The sequence below is a fragment of the Lutra lutra genome, chromosome 4, assembly GCF_902655055.1.
Source record: "Lutra lutra chromosome 4, mLutLut1.2, whole genome shotgun sequence".
Lineage (NCBI taxonomy): Eukaryota > Metazoa > Chordata > Mammalia > Carnivora > Mustelidae > Lutra > Lutra lutra.
Genome location: NC_062281.1, coordinates 180,441,736 through 180,467,627, shown reverse-complemented (window position 1 = coordinate 180,467,627; position 25,892 = coordinate 180,441,736). Strand labels below are relative to the sequence as shown.

At 52.1% G+C, this 25,892-nt stretch overlaps 1 long non-coding RNA gene across 2 annotated transcripts; it reads left to right on the top strand.

The window, feature by feature from the left end:
* The first annotated feature begins 66 nt into the window (after positions 1-66).
* LOC125098851 (uncharacterized) lies at positions 67-20,839 on the top strand. Of its 2 annotated transcripts, XR_007126963.1 has the most exons (6): positions 67-298; positions 4,232-4,437; positions 4,655-5,164; positions 7,262-7,460; positions 9,858-9,931; positions 11,629-12,869. It is a non-coding gene; the product is annotated as an uncharacterized LOC125098851 (long non-coding RNA). The 2 variants fall into 2 exon arrangements; XR_007126962.1 differs by lacking the exons at positions 4,232-4,437; positions 11,629-12,869 and adding an exon at positions 19,943-20,839 and having other exon boundaries at positions 71-298.
* The last annotated feature ends 5,053 nt before the right edge of the window (positions 20,840-25,892 follow it).

Genomic DNA, 25,892 nt, shown 5'->3' with positions numbered 1-25,892 from the left:
CTGGAGGGGGGAGGAGGAGCTTGAGGTGACTTCACGATGCCTAATGCAGGGGCTGTGTTGTCTGAGGCAACTTACCGTGGTTCCCTGAACCTCAAGTTCCTCATCGGTGGAACAGGCTTCATCACGTACAACCTCCTGGGTTGCTGTGGGAGTTCAGTGAGATCACCAATACATGCAAAGCACTTACGGAGGCCAGCCTGGCACACAAGTGCTCAAGAGCCACCGAGACTCTCGGTGGGAAGTGAGGCATCAACACTATTTTTATAATAACCCTCACTGCTTCGGAGCAGCCTCCCAGGTAGGCGGGGGTCTTCAGCCCCCAGGAGCGTTCCCGAGCCTGGCTTATTTCCAATGGGCTCTGGTGGATGACATCTCTCTGCTTCCCGGTGGGGAGGGTGGGAATGGCAGCCACGCATGCAGGTGCCACCTCCCTGCCCGCCCTCCTCCCTCCCCTCCCCTGCTCCTGCTTCCCCACCCGGCCCCGTCTATTTCCAGCAACGTGGCTGCCTGAGGCCAGAGCCAGGTGTGGGTGGTGAGTCAGAGCCAGGCTGGGCGGACATGGTGGCCCTGGGGGCCTGAAGCTGTCACACTGTCACAGCCTCCCTCCCTGGGCATTTCCCGGCAGCCCTCCCAGCACTTTAAAGTGGGGGCCGATGGGGGGATGCCTAGACCAGTGCCAAAAGGCCCCTCATCGGTTACAGAGCCCCAGCAGGCCCCAAATCTACGTGTCCCCTGGCTGGCAGTGGGGGCAGGGGCCCTGCCCTGTTTAGCTCCATGCTGGTACATCCAGGTCCAGACTTGGTGTGTGGCACGGGCGCAAAAGGGTTCACTGACTTAATGAGCAAACATGTGCCCCAGATTTGCTTTTGCAAAGACAGAGGACAGGTTCTGGAGACAGTGTTCTTATGACCCTGGGCAGGTAGATTCGCCTCTCTGAGCCCCAGTTTGCTCACCTGTGGAATCAGGATAACAACGTGTGCCTTGTGAAGGACCATCGGGAGGGGACAGCAAGGCCCCCTCACAGAACTGTGAACCAGAGCGAGATCTAGAATAACACTGGCCACGTTTTGTTACAAGTATATTGCTATACGGGCTCCTCCCTGGGTGGTGAGTGGCTCCTGGGCGGGGGCTGGGTCTCACCCTGGCCAGGCCCCCGGCCGAGCCCAGAGCCAGGACCCCCCATTACATGACTGACTGACTGACTCCATCCAAGACAGAAGCCTGTGGGACTGAATGGTGGTCCCTGGAGGCCATAGCAGGCCCCTGGCCACCCGAGTGCTCACTGTTTCTGTATGCCAAGAGCTTGGGCGACTTGTTTCCTCAAATTCCCACAGTGCTTCATAAGCAGGTCCTGTTACCACTCTCCCCATTTTGCAGATGGGGAAACTGAGGTTCAGGGATGTTAAGTCCCTTGTTTAGGGTCACAGGTTGACCTGGAGGAGGAGCTGAGGCCGGATACAGTTCTGCCTGGCCTGGTGATGTTCTTCACGGTCCCAGAAGTGGGAGTTGCGAGGCATTGAGGGAGGATTTCCTTGCTGGTCTGTGCTGTCTTGGGGGGGACCTGATCTCAGGTGTCTGAAGGTCTGACGGCTCGTCTGTGTGCCCCCAGCAGTTCGGAGGCCTCTGAGAGATGGGACTGTGACTCCAGGGTGCGGCCTAGGCTGTGGCATACAGCAGGTGCTCAGTGGGAGTTTCCTGGGTGAATGAGTGGTCTTCGGTCTTCTCTGCTGACTGGGTCCCACACAGTTGAGAGGACACAAAGCACTCCACTAGAAGGGCACCAATCCAACCCAATAGCAGGCACACGAGTGGTTGCTACCGCCAGCTAAGTTGGCTTCTTAGGTCACTATTGTTCTGGGTCCAGCCCCAGATCAGCTCTCCCTCCCTTGCCTCCTGGCACTTGGGGACTCCTTTCCCCGACTCATGCCCTGCTATCATACCTGGCCACGCAGGGACTTGCTTTCAAGGTCACTGAAGTGGCTTCGTGTCAGGTTGGCTGGGCCTTTTACATAAATGCTTTGAGTTTCTGAGCCTTTAGTTGTTGCTACAGCCCAGCTCCCAGCCCAGAGCACTTAGTAGGTGCTCAATAAATATCTGAATGCCTGTCTCCGGGCTCAGTGAATCCACAGGTCTATTGAACTCTCTGCTGGTAAAACTCTGGACTGATGTGTGTGTGTGTGTGTGTGTGTGTGTGTGTGTGTGTGTGACCTTGGCATTTTTGGACCTTGGTTGTCCCATCTTAGAAATGGGTACATTTGATGGACCCAGCCTGTCCACCCCAGTTTCCACTGCAGTCTGCTGGACAAACAGTAGACATTCCCATACACGGCCTCCCCCTACTGTGCACACCTAGATTTTGATGAACCTCACAAATGATTGTGGGGGAAGCAAAGTCCTATCGTGATCTGCGATCACCACGATTATTGACCCGGGAGCTAGTCTCTCAGTATGGGCTGGGGCTTTACATTCCTCAGCGCAGGAGTAAGGTTCCTTCTGTTCTCTTCAAGGAAGCAGAATGCAGAGCATAGGGTGTGAATGACATCATTATAGGACTCAGTTGTTCCCCTCTGGATCTGCTTAACAAATTATGGAACATCTTCCAAGCACCTGCCCCTTGGGGATACAATAAGACGTGCTTTTGGAGCTCACATTCCGGTGGGAGAGACAGGGAACACAAAAATAAGAATGTGTAGTAAGTGAGAAGATGTTTTATTCTGTAAGTGCCACCAAGGAAGTCCACAGGGTGGTGGGTTAGAGGGGCGAGGGGATGGGGCTTACCCTAGCAGGGGATGGAGGTCAAAGCAGGCCCCCAGAGCTTTATGGGGGAACTTTGGGGGCTGCCAACTAGAGGATGAGAAGGTGCTGACCTTGCAGAAAGCCGAGGGAAGGGCACGGCAGGCAAAAACAACAGCCTGTGCAAAAATTGTGAAGGGGAAAGGGATCACTGCGGCTGTTCTTATATTTTTTTTTTAAGATTTTATTTATTTATTTGACAGACAGATATCACAAATAGGCAGAGAGGCAGGCAGAGAAAGAGGAAGGGAAGCAGGCTCCCTGCTAAGCAGAGAGCCTGATGCGGGGCTCGACCCCAGGACCCTGGGATCATGACGTGAGCCGAAGGCAGAGGCTTTAACCCACTGAGCCACCCAGGCGCCCCTGTTCTTATATTTTTAAAAAAGAAAATCGGGGGCGCCTGGTTGGCTCTGTCGGAAGAGCATATGACTGTTGATCTCGGGGGTGTAAGTTTGAGCCCCGTGTTGGATGTAGAGATCCCTTTTTAAAAAACTGCAATTCTTTAGTTATTAGTAGTGCCAGATTGATTTCTTCCTTCAACAGACAAGCCCCCACTGGGTAGCCAGCCCTGTGCTAGGCCCTAGGGACCAACAGAGACGCATGAAAGCGACATTCTTGTCACACATCCTGGACCGGGCACCCCACGGAGATGAGCTGGTCTGATGTTTGCGAAGGGCTCCCAGCTTGGGTCCTCGGGGAATCCAAATAAACCCCCGCAGGTCCTTGCATCCCAGGCCTCCCGCCAGCCCGCAGCTCCAGGCCTCTGTAGGAGAGAGGCTTCTGTTTCCTGCCTCTCCCTCCCCCACCCACCTGGGCACAGAGGGTCTTTCATCCATTGTTACTGCTTCCTGCCCATCCATCTCCAGCTGCTGGTCTGAACCCTGTAGATTTACACTGACAAGCGGATGCTTTTACCAAGACCCTCGAGGGGGAGGGGGATAGGGAGGGGAGCGGCCTGGGGGGAGGGGGAGAATGGGGGAGGGAGGGCTAGCGCTTTGTGACAAGGAAGAGTTTCCTGCCCTGAAGAGGTGTTAGACCCTGAGGGCTGAGAGGAAGGGAAGCAAGCCTCGGTCCCCAGAAGCTTCCTCCTGTTGGGAGAGGGAAAGGTTATTGACCCCTGACTTGGCAGGCCCCCCCATGCCCCTTGGACTGGGTTTGGGTTCAGCAATATCTTCCCGGCCCCATTTCTGATGCGTAGAGTGAGCACTGGACTTGGAATCAGGAGACCTGGGATGAGGTTCCATCTCCGCCAACTCTTCACCGGGTGACTTAGACAAATTTCTTAGCCTCCTTGGGCCTCAGGTTCCTCATCGGACAGGTGGGTCCAATAATCCATGCCCAGCAGTGTTGTGACCATGAATGTGATCTTGTAGGACAGATGGTTGCAAAATGCCATAATATGAAACACATTTTCTCTCCTGCGCTCTCTTACCCAAAGCAGGGGGTTATGAACTGGCTCCTGTCAAGGGCGGCTTGATTGAGCACCTACTGGGTGCCCGCTGCTGTGCCACAGTGTTGGAGAAAGGAGCAACAAGACTCAGTTCTCCTTCTCAATGGAGACAGACAAGCAAACAGACGTGCGTCACGCGACTCGCTGAAGTGTCTGAGTGTACCAGCCAAGTGGCTCTGGAACCAGCCTGCTTGGTCTCTGTCCCAGTTCTGTCGTTTACTGGCTGTGTGGCTATAGGCAAGTCACTTAACCTCTCTGTGCCTCCATTTCCTGAATATATAAAATGGGGACCAATAATTACTCACCTCGTAAGACTGTTATCAGGATTAAATTATTTGATACTTGTAAAGCACTCAGTATGGTACGTGCTATAGAATATGCCTTAGTAAATCAAAATTACCATTATTACAGGGTTTGCATTTCGCCCGGAACGACAGGAGTCTAGTCCCTGAGCTGGAGCGGAGGTAGCCAAGCCTGGAGGAAGCTGATGCTGCGCGAACACCTGGCCGGGCACTAGGGCTCCGTGGCTGTCTTTGCCTGTGTCTCTCCTGGGACAGCGTGGAATCAAGCACCTGTAGGTCCGGCCAAAGTGGTCATTTGCATGAAATTGGAGCAGGTCCTGAAGCCCGAGGGGCCAGAGCTTCGCAAGGAAGAGTGGCGGCCACGTGGTCCTCTCAGGTAGCGAGATGTGGAATCACGGCTGCAGTGGGTTCCTGGTCTGAGGCACAGAGCCGACAGCAAGGGCACCAGATGGTCCAGACCAAGCTGTCGGAGGGGCTGGCCATATAGGCTCAGACCCCTGCCTGGCAGACGGAGAACCCTCAGCTGGACACCATCCCCCTCTGCCTGGGTGGAAGCAAGAAAACTCCAGGAACCCCCTGAACCCCAGAAAGAGGGAGGACCAGGACCAGAAGGCATTGGGTGAGAATGAACTACTGGGTTTATTGACCTTTTTCTCCTCCTGGAATCCAGGGTTTGTAAGGGACCAAGACCCTCAGCGCCATTCTACTCACATACACATGGTCTCTGGACCGTGTGACTCATTTCAGATCAAAGCTAACCCAGGAAAGAGCAGAATCCCTGACCACTGCTGTCACTCCAGATGACCAGGAAATGCTGCGGGGGTTTCTTTTTCTGTAGTGACTAAGGAACCACATGACCTAATGAGTCGGAAATAATCCTATACATTAATTAAAAGACAAATGATCATATAAAGTAGAGTTGTTATGACTACAGGTGCTGATAAAGTCAACACAGAGTGGGGAGGGGGTGGCCTAGGGGACCTCCAACCTAGCCCACGGTGCGCGGAGTCCAGAGAGATGGAAAGAGCTGAGCCTTAGGTGGTGAAGCAGCAGCAGGAAGGGTCCTCCTGGCAGGGGGCACGGGCCTGAACAAAGGTGTGGAGCTGAGAAGTGGCCTGGGTGATCCAAGGGTTGCTAAGGAAGAGCCAGACGAGACACGGGGGCCCATGAGGCCGACCTATGGAACTCAGGTCCTTTGAGCCTCGTTAAGCTATGGGGTCACGTTCCTGGGGACAATGAGAAGGTTGTAAACCATGCACAGACAGATCCGATTTTGAGTTTTGCCAACCATCCTGGTTGAACTATAGAGGAGGGACTGGAAGGGTGGGGCGAGAAGACAGGGAGATCACATAAGAGACTGAGTGGTAAAAGGGAGGAAAGGTTTCCTGTCCCTCGGGGTTGTTTTATTTTTTATTATTTTTTTAAAAGATTTTATTTATTTATTTGACAGAGAGAGACACAGCAAGAGAGGGAATGCAAGCAAGGGGAGTGGGAGATGGAGAAGCAGGCCCCCCGCTGAGCAGGGAGCCTGAAGAAGAAGCGGGGCTCAATCCCAGGACCCTGGGATTATTACCTGAGCCCAAGGCAGACACTTAACGACTGAGCTGCTTAATGAGGGCGCCACTGGGGTTGTTTTAAAAGCTAAGTGGCAATACTACTGATAAAGGGCCTAGCACGGGGCCTGGCACATAGTGGGTATTCACAGCTCGCAGTGAGCATAGCTAATGCTGAGGGGTCTGGACTAGGGCAGAGGTGGTAGGGATGGAGGAGGGCACTGGCTTGAGAAACGCTGAGAAAGGCAAATCTGGGGGCGCCTGGGGGGCTCAGTGGGTTAAGCCTCTGGCTTCGGCTCAGGTCATGATCTCAGGGTCCTGGGATTGAGCCCCACTTCGGGCTCTCTGCTCAGCAGGAAGCCTGCTTCCCCCTCTCTCTCTACCTGCCTCTCTGCCTACTTGTGATCTCTCTCTCTGACAAACAAATAAAATCTTAAAAAAAAAAAAAAGAAAGGCAAATCTGTAGGAACCATTGACTGACTGGCTATGGGGGTAAGAGGAAAGGAGTCAAGAATTCCTTCAATATTTACGAAGCACCCGCCACGTCCGTGAGCCTTCTTCATCCAAACACCGCACTTTTGTTGAGCATCTACTCTGTGCCAGGCACCTCCTAGGGGCTGAGACTATGAAACAAAGCAGAGGTGGTCTCTGGTCCTGTGGAGCTCCCTGATCAGACTTCGTGAACCACAGAAGGACCAGGAAGGAGCTCCAGGCCTTGGTACCGGCTGGTCTCTCTCCTAAAGATGCCCTCCCCACAAAACCGTCTCACTGTCCAGTCCCGGCTCAAGTGCCCCCTCCTTCTAGAGGCCTCCCTGGCCACCCCCACTCCTCTTCACCCCGGAACTTATTGTTTCCCTTGGAACCCTCCTCCCAGTTGGCAATTCCTCGGTTATCTGTCTTCCCACTCCTCGGACTAGAATCCTCGAAGGCAGTGCCCACTGTCTTATTCCTGCTGTTCCCACGGGCCCGAGGAGCACCTGTCCACTCCCTTGCTAACTTTCTGTGAATCCTGGGTTGGGTCCAGCCAGTTCACCAAGCCCTGCGGCGCCTCCCAACTCCCCTTTTGTTCAACAGACAGCACTGTCTCCTCTCCCCAGCGTCAGGGGAGTAACTGCGGGTTATCTCGTCATCTATCAATCTCTAATAAACCGGGTTATTTTTAGAACAGGTGAAAGCAACGATCTCACATCTCTGAGAGGATTTTCCACTCGCATCTGACTTTCTACTACAATTTGGTTTCCTGTGGTGGTTACAGAGGCTGCCAAGCCGGCAGGCTTTGTTACTCCCGGGCGTAGAGAAGGGCCTACAGAGAAAACCGAGCCTCTCCTCGCACCCTCGACCCTGCGTAGAGAGAGAAACCAGGTGCGTAGTGCAATCCCCTGGCGGACGGTGGGAAGCCTGGAGGAAGCCTGGCGCTCTCTTCACTTGCTGTGTGATGCTGGCCTCCTCACATACCCCTTCTGAGCCTCAGTAACTCCTCTGTAAAGGGAGGGGGAGGGAAGGCTAATTACTAAAGACCTCTGGCTGCTAAGATTTGGATGGAACCACGAGCCAGTGGTTTTTTCCATCCCTGGACATCCACTAGATGACACCCCCTCTTTCTATGAATGAAATGTAGTCAGTGCCTCTTAGAACACGTATGCAAATATATGTAAATTAATACAAAATAAAGGACCCCCCCAAAGCTCCTCCTGTCCATAAAACCAAGGTCTGGCCAGAAACTTAGCTCATGCTGTCACCTTGCTTGGATGTCTCCCCCTAGACCCCACTCTATAGAAAAAGACTCTGAGGCCCATAGAAGGAAAGTGACTTGCCCGAGGTCATGCAGCAAGACCTTGCCAGGGTATAGTAGCAGCCAGGTGTCCATTCGGGCACTTTTCTCACCTGCCCTTCTTGACCTTCAGCCACAAGCCTGGGGCTAGCGCCTAGCTTGAAGGGAACAGAGGCAGCACAAGTGGGGGCTAGGATAAACTCATTAGGAAATTCAACCAAAGTACTCTGTATGCAGATCAGGGAGAGGTCCTTCTGTTATATGATCAGAGTGAAGATGTCCTTTGAGTTCCATGTTGAAAAATTGGGATGTGGGGAGATCATCCCATGTGGAGGGGACAGCATACACCAAGGATACAGATAACAGGAGAGCACTGCCATGCGCAGGTGTCCCCACTTACAAAGACAACTTCAAGACAAGCCCCCAAGGTGTCCCCTGCTAACTTGAATGCACACCATAGTCTCTTTTAAGTGGAAATTATGGAGTCTTCCCTGCCTGTAGGATGGTGCACATGTAGGGGAATAGTGCAGAACAAGTCTGGGTAGCTACCTGGGGACCAACAGGCCCAAGGCCAGAAATGAAAAGCTAGGGAATCCGGACTTTATTCTGAGAGCAATAGGGAGCCATCGAAGGTTTTAGAGCAATGAGAGAAATCACCTGATTCATGTTTAGGATGGCCCTATTGGCGCTGGCAACAAAGAAATCAGTTCAAATACTGGAGCAATCATCCCAGGGGTAAAGGGAAAGGCCTGAACCAGGTCAGGGAAGCAAGCGTAACGCACGGGCATTTGTCTGAATGGAAGTCTGAGCCTGTCTGGAGAGGGAAGCAAGGGAGAGGATGGAGCATAGTGGGTTTGCTTAATTAGGAGAGGAAGGGAGCTGAGTCCTGTCCTCTCCGTCCTTCTTATGACTGGCTACTTCCCCAAGCTGGTGCCCAGGCAGTGGGGAGGAGGGTGCCCGGGAACAGCTGCCTGCCAGGAATCTGGGACAGACGGCAGCTTGACTTTGTTCTCTGGGGACTTTTAGTTTATTTCTCTAACTTCTTAAGGACAGACCTGAGAGCCTTAGGGGACTACAAGGAAAGTATTTCTCAAACATTTATTTAGTACTCACTAGGGCAAAGTACTAGTGTGGGGGACAAATATGGTGAGGCCAGGTCACTTGAATCTCAAGCTGTGACGTGAGATGTACACAAGATTTTTTTTTTCAGATTTGATATTTACCTCTATGACAAGCTCTTAAATGACATCTGTTATGGGTTGAATTATGTCCGCCCCCCAAAAGTTATGTTGAAGTCCTGACTCCCAGAATTTCAGAATGGGACCTTATTTCGGACTAAAGTTGCTGCAGATATAATTAATTAAGATGAGGTCATATGGGAGTGGGGTTGTCCCTTAGTCCAGTAGGACTGGTATCCTAAGAAGAGAGAGCAGCACAAGGGAAACACCATTGTTGAGAGAGGCAGAGACGGGGGCAATGTGGCTAAAAACCAAGAAATGGCAAGGATCGTTGGCCACCCCCAGAAGCTGGATAGAGGCAAGAAAGAAAGACTCTACCCAGAGTCTTGGACAACACGACCTGATGACAGCTTGTTTTCAATCCTCTAGCCTCCACAACAGAGAGAGAATAAATCTCTGTTTCCTGAACCCCAGGTTTGTGGTACCTTGTTATAGTAGCATCAGGAAACTAATAACACATTGAAATCAATCACATTTAACTTTTGTCCATTGCCTGCTCTGGTCACCACTTTAAAAGGCGTCCCTTTCTAGAACAGACATGCCCACGTCACTCCTTTGTTCAAAACTTGTCCCCAGCTCCCCAGTGCCCAGGCGATGCTTGGAAAGACTCCTTCCCTGGACCCTGAATGCTCCCCAGCCTCTCCTCTCAGCACTTTTTCCTCCACTATCAACGCCAATACACCATCTCCTTTGGGGGGGCCCTCCCTCTTGTTGCCCCCAAACCTGTTCCCTCTTCCCTCTCTTTGGTAGGGTGGTGAAGAGCAGACTGCCTGGTTTTGAGTCCTGGCTTCCCCATTTCCTGGCATCTAGCAGTGACACCCTGGGTAAGTTTTTATTCTAATACCTCAACTTTCTCGCTTGTAAAATGGGAATACTAGAAGCTCCTATCTCAGGATTGAGGATGGAAAGATATAAAAGCCTTTAAAGGGCTTAGCCTTTTAATCTGGCACATGGAAGAGCAGTTACTATGACCTCCCTTATGCTTGGTGTGCTGTCTTGCAGAAGGTCTCTCTGCCCACTACGCCCCCCCACCACCCCCCACGGGATTGTGTCACCAGGTGTTGTACCTGTCTTGTCATATTTCTGTCTCCACCGGATTATGCACTTCTCCAGGAAGGGACCATGCTGCATCCATGCATCTGAGCACACAGCAGATGCTCAATAAATGCTTGTTGACCAAACTATTGAGCAGAGAATTGACCAAGGAGATCTGGAAGGTAGAGCGTGGGGATAGCTTTCACAGGACAGTCTGCCTGTCTGCCTGGAAGTGAAAGTTGTACTCTTAGTTCTGAGAGCACGAGAAAGAAAGTGAGAACCAGAGAGAAAAAAGGCAGCAGGCAGGGGGCAGAAACTGCACCCTGCTCCAGCACCCTGACCTTGCCCCCAGCCCCAGCACATCCTGCCCCCCCCCCGCTGTGGCGCCCCTCCAAATGCTGTCACCCACGCACACCTACCCCATCCCCAACCAGCAGCTTCCTCTGACACACATTTTCCATTGCTGGGTGGGGTAGAGCAGGTTCCAGGTGAAAACAATCTCTGGGGGTTCCTTTTTGGGGTCCTTACCCTATGTCCTGTCCCTGCTGAACTGTCCACAGCCCCTGACTTCCATGGCACAGCATCAGTCTGGGGCTGGGACATTCAAGGCTATATGGGGTGTCGCCTGATGTCTCGGGCCAGGTACAGGATGGGGAGACAGGATGCTGGCTCCACTGCGTTCGGGCTGTGTGACTCTGGGCAAAACCCCTTCCCTCTCTGAGCCTCCTTTTCTGTAAAAGGGAGTAGTAATGCCAGTCCTCTGAGACTGTTGTGGAAATTACACGGGACAACGGCTAGAGCATGAATAAGCTCTACAACTCTGTTTGTGGGGACAGGGCGGGAGTGTGGGGGCCACGGGGAAGGTCTCCTTCTCCAGGCCCAGCACCGTGCCTGGCACTGAGGGGTTGCAAGTGTTTGGTCCCAGGTGATCCTGAGTATGGGGGAGGGGAGCCTAGACTCTAGCAGAAAGAACATGGGCATGGGAGTTAGAGACCTGAGCTCGCCCCCTCACTCCTGACTCCATGACTTGACATGTCCTTTCTCCTCTTGAGGCCTCAGTTTCCCTGACTTATAGGAGCAGGACTAACTCCGATGCTCTCTAGGTCTTCCAGGTCTGAAATCTCGTGCTGTGCTAAGTGAAGGCATGGCTGGGGAAGGCTGGAACAGACTTCTGAGTTGTCAGAAATCATTTTTAAGCCACTCTGGAAACCCTGGGGTGAGATCCCGGCAGGGGGCCAGTCTTCCTTCATTTCCTCTCACCAGCTTCTGTTGTGTCACTGGCCAGCCAGCATCACTGCCCAACTTACCTACCAGGCTCTCTTCTTCTGGTTTCACAAGCCCCTGTTCTTCTTTCAAGACCAGGTTGGGTGTTCCTTCCTCAGGAATCCTTCCCTGACACTCTCAGGGACATCTGGGCAGCTCCTCCTCAGAGCTCCCACTCCCCCTCCTAGAACCCTCCATCACCACACTGACCTCCCTCGTTTAGACAAAGTGTCCGTCTCCCTCACTGGGTTTGAAGGAAGATCGGAGTCTTCCCCATTGCTGCACACTCAGCATCCAGCCCAGACCGGGTGGAGGACAGGATGGGGGGAGATGAATGAACGGCTGAAGGGAAGAATGAAGGCATCGAGAGAGGGATGTTGGAGGAGTGGACAGGTGGATGGAGTGTGGATGGCCGGTTGGATGGCGTGATGATTCCATAGGCAGATGGACAGTGGATGGCCGTGAACAGGTGGGTGTATGCTCAGCTACTAATCATGATTTTTAGTACCGCACACACCTCTGGAGCCACCAGACACACACTCTGGACTTGCCAGGGACACCCCCCTCCCCTTGCTTCCAGCCTTTATTCTGGTTTCTCCTCCAAAGCCTGGATGTGGGTCTAAGAATCCTCCCAGGTCTCTGCACATGGGAGCCTGGGTAAGCTGCCCATCAGAAGGCCTCACCCTTATCATCCCATCTAAATTTCCCTGTATGAGGGTGAAAATGACCGTGACCAATTCACTGTGAACTCCAAGTACCCCACTAGGCTCGGGAGTGGGTGTTTCTGGACAATCCAGTGTTTCCACTGGGATGTGGAGGCCAAGATGCCAAGGTGATCTGCCGGCTGCTGTCCAGCGCCCCTAGTCCATTACCACTGCAGACCTCCCCTCCGGCACAGCCCAGGCCTTCCACCCAATCACAGCTCCCCCAAAAGAGAATTGTACAACTTATGAGGAGTCCCTGGTTCTCTTCAGCCACCCTATCCTCAGGGACAGGTCAGAGCCCAGTTTGGAGGCCTGTTACCTTCCCCCAATCTGTCCCATAGAATCAACTGATGTAGAAACATTACAGGATTTGGGGTCAGAGGACGTCAGTTGAAGTTTTGTCTTCTCAGCCCTTGTCAGCTACTTCACTCTAGGGAGCGGGGATTGGCCCAGAGGCAGAACAGAGCAGCAGGAAGAGACAGGCCTTGGAACCACCAGAGATGTAGGTTCAAGTCATGTCCCACAGGGAGTGTGACCCCACTCTGAGTCTGCTTCCTCATCTGTAAAGTGGGAGAAACAGCACCATGAGGCTGGCAGATCTGTTGTGAGGTTCCGCAGACCCTGACCCACGCTGCTCAATGAGATGCCTTTCAAGACCAGTGCGGCTGCTGAGCACCGGAAACGGGGTCCGGCTCAATGGAGACGTGGCACAGGTGTAAAATCATCATTGGATTTTGAAGACCTGGAAAAAATGCAACCCCCACTTAAAAAAAAAAAAGATTTTATTTATTTATTTGACAGAGAGAAAGACAGCGAGAGCAGGAACACAAGCAGGGGGAGTGGGAGAGGGAAAGCAGGCTTCCCGCTGAGCAGGGAGCCCAATGCGAGGCTCGAACCCAGGACCCTGGGATCAGGCCCTGAACTGAAGGCAGACGCTTAATGACTGAGCCACCCAGGTGCCTCCAAAATGCAAAAATCCTTAAGAATTTTTATATCACTTTTAATTGATGATATTATACATTGATAATATTTTGAAATACTCAGTTAAATAAAATGTTATTAACGATCTTTTAATGCTGCCACTCAGAAGTCCCTCCGCCTTCCCAGCCTCCCCCCGAGTGTGACTGTCCCTCCCCTGCCGAGCCTCAGGCTTTGTATATGCTTCTGTAATGGCTTTTGGCAAATATTGTGGTCATCTGTTAAGGTGTCTGTCTCCCCAGCTAGTCCAGGAGCTCCTGGGGGTCAGGAGCTAGATTGTGGTCATCTCTGCTCCCAGCTCCCTGTACAGAGCCTGACACACAGCAGATGCTCGAGCAGATAAATACGTATATGGGAAAGCACTGTGGGTTTTTATGATTCTGCTGTACCTGGAGTCCTTGACGAGTACTGCAGGATACATGTCACGCTAAAACCATGATCAGGGCCTTGGCAGGAAACAGATGGTGCGCTCCAGTGGAGTCATTTGCAGAGAGTTTAATTAAGAGGTTATTAACAAAGACGTGGTCAGGATTCAAGGCAATCAGGAGGGATGGTGCAGTATTCTAGGCCTGGCAACAAAGAGGAGCTGTTACCACCTCTAGCCTGAAGGACGGAGAGGGAGAAGTTACCTAGACCTGGGCCCAGAGATGTAGACACGCACGGGGCCCCCTGTAGAGACTGGAGTCCTTAGGTGAAGGGCTGGGGGAGTAACCACACACCCTCTGGCCTCTGGCTTCCCAACCAGAAGCTAAAGGGCAAAGGAGGCTATTGATGTCACCCATAAAATTCACCTACCAGGGAACAGAACAGGATGGAGAAGGGCCGTGGGGAGTTCTAGAGGGGCAAACAAAGAAATCCAGTGCCGGAGGGAACATTATACCCCCAGGATCTTTCAGGACCTCTGGACATCCTTATAAAGTGCAAAATATGGCCACAGCCAAGCACAGTCTTTAGGTAAACAACTGTATGCCAGGTGCTGTGCCTGTCCGTTTTCCAGGCTCAGAGAGTCCAAGTGACCCGCCCAGAGGCACACGACAGGAAATGGTGCAGTCAGGAATGGGACCCAGCTGGGCCCCGAGCTCAGGTCCTCATCACCACTTCTCAGCCACGTCGCCCGTGCTGTACTGAGCACTTTGTCTACATTATCTCTAATCCATCAAAACTCTGCAAGGTCGTGTCCTTTTCCTATCTCAGAGAGGTTGAGCGATTTCTCCAGGGCCACACAGCTCGTGGGGGATGGGAGGGAGGCAGAGAAGCAGGGTTGGTGACTTTGCCATTAATTACGGCAGATGACTGGCAGATTGCACGGTGGCAGCCTTGGGGATTTATTTAGCCCCAACGGGTGGAGCCACCTCTCAGCAGGTGCCTCCTGGAGTCACTCCCCAGCTGCAACCGCAGGATTTAGATTTTCAGAGCTGGGCAGGGCCCTCAGCATCCTCTCGGCTGGCTCTCGCCTGTGGCTCTGAAACTAATAACTGCAGGAGTGATGGCCACAGCTTCCAGAGCCCACGGTACCTTTATTCGAGGTCTTTCTCTGCATGCTCGGTTAATCTGACCATGCCTCTCCCTTAGGACTGTATAATGTCTTGTAGCCAGGTATTAAGGGTTTGCAGATCAAGAACTGAGTCCAAGAAGGAAATGGCTTGTTCGTGGAGACCGGGCAAAGCAGACGTCGTGCAGCCAGAGCAGCCCTGAGGGCCAAGGATGCAGCTGAGAGCACTGGTTTTGGACCTGGACAGGCTGGGTTCATCCTGGCTTTGTACCTGTTGGAGGTAGTGACCTTGGTCAGGTCACTTTTTGGTGTCTCGGTCTCATCGGTGAACAGGGATGACACAGTGTCTACTCCACATGGTGCGGTAAGGATGGAATGAGCAATTGTACATAAAGCCCTTGCAACAGAGGCTAGAACATACCAGACCTTATCATTCCACCTCCCATTCCACTGAGCTCTGCCACCACGTCTGGGGAGGCTCTTAAAATTGTGCTCCTGGGTGACCACGGCTTTAGTGATGCATCGAGTAGCTGCCACCCGGCCGTGCACTGCGTGTTAGGTGCTCAGGCTTGCCTCCACCAGCCCTCCCCGCCCCACTTTTCAGGCAAGGAAACTGAGGCCCGGAGAGACATAATGACCTGCCCAGGCCTTCACACCTCAGAGATCACAGCCAGGATGGCCACACCCAAGTAAGCCCATAACCCCCTCTGCCAAGTGCAGGAAACCCAGATTGTTAGGATGATTGGTATTGTTGTCCCACACAATCCTCTAGACAGGGACAATGCAGCAATCATGGAGGGTGCTTATTTCCATTGGCTCCGCGATCATCCCTCCACCCATGTGGAGGGGGCCCTGGAGCTTTAAGAAGAAGCTCCTCGAGGCAGGATGAACAAACACGCAGTGAAAAGCACGCAGCTGGGCCCCAGGTGCTGGGAGAGAGAGTGAGGCAGGAAGCGGGCAGGCCATTTCTTTCTTTCCTCTTCTTTCTTATTTGTTTGAGAAGCAACTTTACTTTCTAAATCGGTCATTGTCACCCGTTGGCCCCCGCCCCACCTGGGCCAGGGCCTCTGGTGACAGGGGCTCAAGAGGAAGCTCTAGGGGATCAGGAGGGACAAGGGTACTAGGTGTGGCAGAGTCCGGGGCCCAGCTGGCCTGGGTGGTAGGGGTGGGGGTGGGCGTCTTCCCCGGCAGAGGTCTCATGGACTCCCTGCAAGGGGCCAGTGCCTGCCTGCAGTGTGACCTCAGTCTTCCAGGTCCAGCTGCCAGGGACCCCCTCATAAACAGGGAGGTATCAGGGCATCACTTCTCGGGCTAAGATCAAGTGCAGGGAGGTATCAGGGCAATGGGTAGGGGCATGGCTCTGGCATCAGAGCCACTTGGCTTCCAAGCTCTGTGACCTTGCCTCTCCGAGCCTCTGTTTTCTCACCTATAAAATGGGTAGTGTGGTTGTCACGATTAAACATAATTAAAGAACATGACCAATGGAAACCATGTAGCACATTCACGAGCACTTAGCATGTTTACTAGCTGGAGATTCACTTGAGAAGCCAACGGCTTTTGGGCATTGACTATGTGCCAGTCCCTTTTCAAGCAGCCTACACGTATGACTGCCTCTACTCAGCACGATAACTCTCTTTCCATTTAACAGATGAGAAAACTGAGGCACCGGAGAGACCAAGTATGTTGCACTCACAGGGGCGGATCCACATTCTGCAGGATGTTAGTAGACTATACGATATTGGGAAACACCCTTAAGAAAACTATATGAAATTATGAATACAAAATGACATGTAAGGCCATGCAAGTGAGGGACCAGGGGCTTAAACTCCATGAGCATGACCTTGGTCTCCCTCTAAGCTTCATTTTATTTTATTTTATAAAAGATTTTTAAAATTTTATTTGACAGAGAGAGACATAGCAAGAGAGGAAACACAAGCAGGGGATGTGGGAGAGGGAGAGGCAGGCTTCCCGCCAAGAAAGGAGGCCGATGCGATTCGGGGCTCCATCCCTGGACCCTGGGATCATGACCTGAGCCAAAAGCAGACTTAACGACTGAGCCACCCAGGGGCCCCTCCCTCTAAGTTTTAGACCACACAGCTAGCACTCGGCAGAGCCCCGGCAGCCAACTCTAGAACACAGAAGTGCTGTGAGAGCACTGTTCGTGGTAGATAGGAGAGAATGCCCCAACCACATGCCATACGTACAGGGTACCAGCGAACAAGAGGCCAGATTTCCACTGCCCTCGGTGTATGCCACACACTCTTCTTCTTTTTTTTTTAAGATTTTTATTTATTTATTTGACAGAGATCACAAGTAGGCAGAGAGGCAGGCAGAGAGAGAGAAGGAAACAGGCTCCCTGCTGAGCAGAGAGTCCCATGTGGGGCTCAATCCCAGGACCCTGGGCTCATGATTTGAGCTGAAGGCAGAGGCTTTAACCCACTGAGCCACCCAGGTGCCCCGCCACACACTCTTCTAATTTAACCCTCCAACAACCCACTGAGGCAGGCAATGTTATTTTCATCCCCATTTTACAGATGAGGAAATTGAGGTTCAGAGAGGCCCAGGGCTTACCCGAGGGTACAGCACGAGGGAGTAGCAGAAGGAGACTTGAACCCAGGCAGCCTGACTTTGAGGACTCTTGGTTGAGCCACTATAAGAACCGTTACCTCGCTCATCCCTGGGGATCAGCACCTCCAGCTGGCACTCCTCACCCCCCCACCGTGGCAGGTCCTCTCATCCCTTACCTGACAGCTGCTCGGGGTGGGGACAGGACATCCCGGCTTTGGAGTCAGAAATGCCCGCACACTAATCCTTACCCTGTTGTTTCCTAGCTGTGAGGCCCTGAGGCAATCTGGTCACATCTCTAGCCTCAGTTCTGTCTTCTGTAAAATGGGATTTTATCACTTCTAGGGTGGCAGAGTCTGGGGCAACGGTTACTCTACACCTTTTGTAACGTACTATCAGTAAACCATGCATTATCTCTATTTCTAGACCTTATGGCTACCCTGGATAATAATATTCTCAGGGTAGTTCGGAGGACCAGAGATAAAGGCAGATGAAACACCTGGTCCATACTAAATGTTCAGCACCGGCAGAGACTGCGGGCATCTAGGCAGGGGAGAAGTCATTTGTGAGGAGTGGATTTTGGAATGGAGAAAGAGCACAGGACCAGGTGTCAGGCAACCTGCGTTGTAGATGTATCTCTCCCACCAGCTGGTTGTGTGGCCTTAGACAAGTCACTTCCCTCTTTCTGGGCTCAGTTTCTCCATTTGCAAGTTACAGGCACTGTACCCCCAGTGCATGCATGACATTGCCTATGAGGGCATTAAGAGATTGGATTTCTGTATATGAGCATGGATTGTCTTCTGGGGCCCTCTAAGGGCCGCTCCTGTGGACTCTCCCCACTGCCCTTGGGGTGTTCTTCATGGCTACCCTTGAGACAGAGAGGAGGGTTGGCAGTGAACTTCCATATCTCATCTGCTCCAACAGAAACACGGTCTTGTGGCTCCGTGTGGGGGCCCTGCAGCCAGATGGCCCTGATCTAATCTGCTTCCTCATCTGTGAAATGAGGATGAAGATAGCAGACTTCCTTACCCCCATTTTACCGATAAGGAGAATTAGGTTCCAAGAGGCACCAGACTTGCTGGAGGTGCCCAGTCCCAACTTGTGCTGTCCTACTGTCCCTGCCCCACACTCTCAGAGGTGTGGCCTTTCCTGTGTGGGAATCCTGACTCCCTCCCTGGGATGGGAATCCAGCCATCCCAGATGGTTGGGTCACATGGTCTTTTCCCCCTCTGCCTGCCATCCTGGCTCTCTTCTCTCCACCTGCTAAACTCATCCAAGGGGAGTCAGGCCCCTGGCCAGCCCCAGTGCCCCCACTTATAGGCATGGTGACTCTGAGCAAGCTACCTACCCTCTCTGGGCCCCCATTTCTTCATCCACATAACGGGGACAATAGTTCCCACCTCATATGCTTGGCACATCCAGTCCCTGACCCACTGTGAGCACACAGGCAATGTCAGCTGTCTTTGTCTTCACCCAGCTCAAATTCGGACTTCTTAGGGGGCTGCCTGGATGCCTCCATAGGACTGAGTTTCTCTGGGCTCCCACAGCCCAGTCCCTACAGCGCTTATCACTTTAGGTCCTAACTGTCGGCCACCATGTCTCTATCCCACACTACTGTAGACTCTTGTGTTCTACCCTTTGTGACATCTGCCGTGTCTGTCAGAGACTGCTATACATCAGGTGCTCAGTTAAGGATTGGTGAACGAATGAATGAATGAATGAATGATGCCTCTGTCGTGCTGAATTTATTGGCTGTACTTTCCACCCTATCAGGCCAGCAGGAATCCCGGTGCTGTTCCTGCTGTGATTTCTTCCACCAGCTCTGTACACAGCTCCCATTTATTGAGCACTTACTATGTGCCGGGCATCGAGACAAGCATTTCCCAGCGCCATCTTGCTCATACCTCTTGGTCACCCTCTAAGGTGGGTGTTCTGTTGGAATCACCATTTCACAAATAAGGAATTGGGCTCTACTGGAGGAGGGGGAGCACCTATATTGGCTGGTCCAAGGTCCACAGCCTTTCCACCCAGGTGAGGGTGGCTGGGTAGGGCCCGGAACAGTAGGAAACTATCACCCCTTCTGGAATTTGCCTCTGTCCACTCCCTCCTTGCAGAACTTCTCTCCTCCCTAGAAGACCCAGAACCTCTCTCATACTCCTCGGTCACCTTCTTCAGTTCTGCCAACTTATAGACGTCAGAGTCCTCCGAGTTCCGCCCTCAAGCCTTGGACTGAACTGAGTGGGGTTGTAGTTTATTGAGCCTGTCTGGCATATTTCCAACCCCTCTTATTTCCCGTCCATGTGGGCTAACCCATCACGGGTCCCACATGCTGGGAAGGGCAAGGAGGCCAACCAGGGTGCCACATTCTCCTGGGTGCAATGACTGGGCTGGGGCATGTGATGCTGGCTGGGTCAATGAGAGCCCTTCCTGGGACCATCAGTACAGCTAGTAGGGACCACTAGCCTTTCCTTCTGGAGTGCGAGTTGACAGAATGTGAACATGTGAGCATCTTTCCTGGGGCTGGAGATGGTCCATCTGCCATGGGAGAGAAGGAGGTCCATTCTTCAAGACAGGCAGAAACAAACAAAACTGACTGATGGGGTGCGACATCATTAGGAACCCAGGATCCAACGGTGCCTGAAGCTGACACACGCTTTGAAACGTAAAGGTAAAGGAGCCACTTCATTCTCAATCTCTCCTTTTCCTTTAAAATTTTCCCCCCTTAACTTGGTTTGAATTGAGTTTGGGTCACTTAGAACCAAAGATTCTTAATACAATATTCTCTTCTCTCTCTCTAGCTTCCCATGGATGATCTTGGATCTTACCTACTCCCACATCTGCGGGTCTGGCACAGACGGCTCTTGAAGAAATGGATGTCTCACATGTACCCTGAAAGTGACCTCCCCCTGCTCCTTTCCTGGGTTCCAGAGACAGAAAATCCAGTTGTCCTTACCTTCTCTCCTTCAAATTATTCTGCCCTACATACTGCTGTTCTGCTTTGGAAAGTTCCCTCCCATCTGTCCCCCCTCCTGCCCCCTTGCCCTTGCCTTGGTTCACACCACCTTCAACTCACCGCAACAGCTTCAATCCGTCCTCTCTTTCCTCTTCATTTTATCCATCTTACATCCTTGTTGCCACAGCGATCTCACTGTGAACCCACAGAACCCACAGCTGACCACACGGCTCCCCAGCTTTGAACCCTGCAAGGCTCTCCATCAACTCCAGTACAAAGTCAGGCTCCCTACGGTGACATTGGAAGTCCTGCCCAATTATCTTCACCCTGCACCCCTCTCCTCCCCATCCAGAACTTCTGACACATTTCATGCCCTTCCCTGAACACACTACATCCTTTCTTGTCCCCAGATTTTCTCCTGGAACTGTCTCTGCTTGGAACGTGCCTCCCCTTCTCCCCACCGGAACTACAACCATCCTTCAAAGAGTCTTCTCAAGACCGACTCCCCTGAGAAGTCCTCTTCCCTGTATCCTTCCCGGGGGTGGGAGGTCCACTCCCCCCACCTTCAGAGCCCCCATGACTCCTTTACCTCTTGGCTAACTAGACCATGAACCGCCTGAGGGTGGGATCTCCCTCCTTCTCCACCCTGGTGCCGATGACAGTACGCTCTGCCAGAGAAGGTGAATGCCAGGTAGCCCTTCTCATGCGGATCCTTGGAAGCTCACTGGCTAAATCTAGTTTGGTTCTTTTTTTTTTTTTTTAAAGATTTTTATTTATTTATTTGTCATAGAGAGAGAAGCGAGAGTGAGCACAGGCAGACAGAGTGGCAGGCAGAGGCAGAGGGAGAAGCAGGCTCCCTGCCAGGCAAGGAGCCCGATGTGGGACTCGATCCCAGGACGCTGGGATCATGACCTGAGCCTAAGGCAGCTGCTTAACCAACTGAGCCACCCAGGCGTCCCTCTAGTTTGGTTCTTGATTAATCCTTGACCCTTTAGGACAAAGAGGCACCTGGAAAAAAAATCACAATTTCAGTTCTTTTCACGTGGACAGCACTTCAGAATTTACAAAGTGTTTCTGGGTTTCTCATTTGGTCTTTACATCCCTATGGAGTGTCGGGGAAGGTGTTATTAACCCCATTTCACAATGGAAAACTTGATTCAGTTAAGGACAGAACCCACCCCCAGTCTTGGGCAAGTCTGAGGGTCTCTCAGGGTCTTGCAGACCCTCAGACTTTCCCATCCAAGCCTTCCCCAACCTCCCCATTTCCCAGATGAGGGCTGTGAAGTACGGAAGGCCAGCGTCCCTGGGTAAGAAGAGAGAATGAGGCTTCTGGATAGGGCTAACAGCAACACCAATAACCACGATGACAGCTACTGTCCTTATTGTGCACGAGTGTTCTAGGCACTTTGCTAGCATTATGGGCTCATGAGGAAGAGTTCATCATTCTCATTTTACAAATAAGGAAACTGAGGCACGGAGCATTTGAGAGTTGCCTCTTTTAGGGTCTTCCTGACTTCTGGGTATTTGGTCCAGCACTTACTTTCACATCACTTTCCCCGTCTCACCAGCCCGACGCCAGGAGGGCACCAGGCCTTCCGACTCCCCTAAGCGCGGGGCGCCAGGAGCGCAGCTGGCGCGGGAGGGGCGCCGGGGAGGCGCGCGGTGGGGAGGGGAGACGGGGCCGCGAGTGCGCGTGCGCGCCACCTCCCCCGCGGCCTCGCGGGCCCCGCTTCCCGCAGCGGAACGCACCAGGTGCGCGCCGGTGGCCGCGGCGCGGCGGCTGTGCTCGCGTGGGCGCGGGCGAGGGACCCAGGCGGGTGGCGCCCCACGCCCATCCTCCCTCCCGCCCGCCCTTTCTCCCGTGGCTGGTGGCAGGTGAGTGGGTGTCGAGGAACCGCCAGGCAGCGGAGAAAACAGGACGCCGCAGAAATCAGATTACTCACCTGCAGCTGCGACTACCCCGCGCTAATAAAAGCTGAGCTTCCTGTTGTTTCTTTATTACCACCCTCTGCCTTCCCCAGCCCCAGCCCAGCTCCCAGCTGCAGCCAGGGCCCTAACCAGAAACCAGTAGCTTCAGGGTCCAGGACCACTCGGCTGCCTGAAATTCCACCGTGTGCGCGGCGCGCGGTTGAGTTAAGGGTTGCCCCCAGAGAGGCCCTCGGTCACCTGCCGGAGAATCACCTGGGGTGCTGGTTCACCAAACAGGTCCCCAGACACTGCTTTGCACCTGCTGATTCCGAATCTCTGCAGTTAGGGCCCAAGAGTCTGCGAATTCGTACCAGTCTCTGGTGATCAGTGTGCCGGCTCAAGTCTGAGACCCACGCAGATCAATGTCATAGGTTCACGTGTCCTGGGTTTGTTTTTCTTGACTACCACCCGCAAGTTAGGGATGGATCCTATCCTCTGTATTGGCTAAGGAAGTCCCTGACCCAGGGCCTCTGTTTGCTCATCTGTTACATGGGTATGAAAATAATAACGACTTCTTGGACCGAAACAGGCTCAAATGAGATACTATGCTTTGCAGGATTTCTGGTGGTGGTTCCTGAAGTTTACAGTCCCAGCAGGAATAAAAACTGATCTAATATGCTGAGGACCTGGGTGGGGGGGTGGGCAGGGAGAACGGGAGCTCTAGAGGGGACATGGGAAGGGCCATAATTCACTCCAGGTACATTGGGAAAGAAAAGCCCTTCATTGTGGAGCTCCTCCAAAGTACCGTCCTACCGTGCTGGGAAAATGTTCCTGCCCATGGCACTGACAACCCCTGATGGCTAGATCTGGTGGCTTCTTCGGTGCCTCTCTGTGATCTCTGACTTCGGGGTTGGCCACACCCTTCTGCAAGCCCTCGCCTCGCTCAGCTTCAGGAAAACCCCGTGTTCCTATTGTTCTCCCACCTCACCATCAACTCTTCTGCCCTCTCCCCAGCTCCTCCTCCTCCTGCCCCTGGGATCACGAGCACCTTGCACTACTGCGTGCCCTCCATACCCTTCCTGGACAACCTCACCCACTCCCAGTTACCCTCTCTACGCTGAGCTCTGCTTGAGCGCCCAGGGTGTAAATGCAGCATATCCTCGCGTCTCCACTTAGTGCCCCCTCTACACCCCAAATCAACTCAACCAACTCTGGAGGCATCATCTTGCTTTTCCCTCCAACCTCCTTGGCCTTCTGGGTTCCTGTCTCGGGGTATCACATCTGGATATTATCCCAGGTGAGTTCTCTCCTTTGCCTCCATACACGGTCTTCCAGTCCAATTAGGTTTGCCTTCCCAGTTGTTCTAGAATCTGTCCTTTCCACTCCTCCTGTCCCTGTGCACTCCAGACCTGCTAGTTCAGGACTCTATAATAATCTCTCACCTGGACTATTTTAACAGCCTCTTAAACAGACTTCCTGGTTCTGGTCTAAGCCCCTCACTTTAGCCCAGATGGATCTTTCAGAGACAAGAATGCAGTCTCTGCCTTGCCTCCAACTTTCTGTCACCCATTGGAGCTGTCAATAGTCAGTGCAAACTTCACTTCCCATTCAATCAATGCTCACCAGGGCAGAGTGAAACGCTCCTCTCCACTCCTCTCCACTCAGCGATTTGTACAAACAGGGATATTTACTGAACTCTTGCTAAGTGCTCAGTACCAAGGCGAGCCAGCTATCTCTAGAGCTTTAACTGAGCCTCATAGCATTGCCAAGAGTGTTATTCCTGGATTTACAGATGAGAAAACTGAGGACAAGAGAGGTTGGGTAACTTGCCCCCGGTTTCACAACTTGTCAGTAGCTGGGATTCATACCCAGGCCTCTCTGGTTGCAAAGAGCTGGTCCTCTTCACTGCTCTGCCTTGAGCTACCTCTTCCTAATTGGATCATGTTCTCTCTTTTTGTGTCTTCTCTTGTGTCTGATATGGCAGATGCCCGTGGAATGAATGAACAACTCTATCCACATTCCCATTTGATCCATATAACAACTCTAGGAACTACGGAAGTTCTCAATTTTTGTTACTCTGTAATATTTGATGATTACAACAAAAAATGTGTGTTGAATGTCTGGTTTATGAATATAAGCATCTGTGGACCCACTGCCCAACTTAGGAACTAGCACTTCACCAGCACCATTGAGGCTCCCTGTGTGCCTCCTAGTTCTGTTCCCTGCCTCCCTCCAGAAGTCAAAACAGTATGGAATTTTGTGGTCACAGTTCACTTGCTTTGAAAAAAAAAATAGTGTCCTCATATGGGGATGGATCCTATACAACATACTGTTTTGTTTGCTTTTTTACCTTTATGTAAATAGTACAACCCATAGACATTTCTCTGTGGCTTGATTTTTTTCAAGGTCACTGTGTTTCTAAATATATGACCTTGCATTTCAGCTGTCATTCATTCATTTTCTCCACTGCCTAGTACTCCATCATCTACATGGACCTCCATTACTTCATCTACTCTCTAGTCAATGGGCATGTAGGGTGGCTGGATTTTAATTTTTTCTCTGCCACTCACTAACTGTGACTTTAGGTAAACTTCTAACCAATCTGTTCCTTAGTTTCTTCATCTATAAAATAAGAATGATACTAATACTACCTCTACATAGGGTTGATGTGTGGGGATTGAGTGAATTAATTTAAATGAAAGTTTTAGGACTATGTCCAGCACAGTCAGTACTGAATAAATAACCAGCACATGCCATGCATTATACTAGCAGAGTACTTGTTCTGGGGACATGAGGGTGAAAAGACAGACAGGATCCTGCCCTCATGGAACCCACTGTTCTGCAGAAGGAAATGGACACAAAATAAATAACGTAATGTGTCTTGTGATAAGGGCAAGGAAGAAAACCACAAGGTGACAAGACCAAGTGACCAGGTACTGAGTCAGCTGGGTGGTCATGCAGGGAAAGCCCCCCTGTAGGAGGTGACACTTAGGATGAGGCACAGAGGATGAGAAAGAGGTCATGCAGGGAAAGCCCCCTGTAGGAGGTAACACTTGGACGAAGCATGGAGGATAAGAAAGTCACCCAGGCAAAGAGCAGAGAGGAGAGTAGTCCAGCAGCTGGAAGGGCACATGCAAATGCCCTGAGGCAGGAAGCACTTGGCATGCTCAAGAGACTGCAAGGAGAGCAGCAAGGCTGGACCCAAGTAAGCAGGTTGCTGACGGGCAGGAGAAAAGGGCAGGAAAGCCATCCAGGGGCAGAGTCTGGATTTTACTCTAAGTATAGAGGGAGGTTTTAAACAGTGAAGTGATATGATATGATTTATGTTTTTAAAAGATCACTCCAACTGTTGTGTGAAGATCAACTATCTATGAATTCATCTAAATACTTCTTGTAGCCACTAGTATTTTTAGCCAGTACGCCCTCTGTGCAAAGCAAAACTTCCCCTTATTGGTCTTAAATTTACTGCTCTCGGGTTTCAAGGGGAGCTCCCTTCTGCCTTGTCTCATAGGGTTATCAGCCCCAGTCAGTCTCTGCTCAAGATATTTTACAGAAGGGGTGAGAGGATGGTCCCCCAGGTTGCATCATACCTGTGCTGTGATGTTTGCCTACCTGTCCAATGAGAGTGGCCACTCAGAGAGGCTGGAAGGAGGAAGTGAGAGGTAGCTCCGCAGCACTGAGAGGCCAGTGCAGGCCAGTGGCTACGAAGATGACGATGGAGGGGGCGATGGGGTTTCTGCTGCATGATCTCGTGCGAGTCATTGAACGTCTCTACCCTGAGCTGGGAAATAAGATGAAATAATGATGTTGTGAAATAAACTTGTGAAATAAGGGTGTTACACCAGATGATGCCACCGTATGCACGAATCACTATTAGGGATTTACAC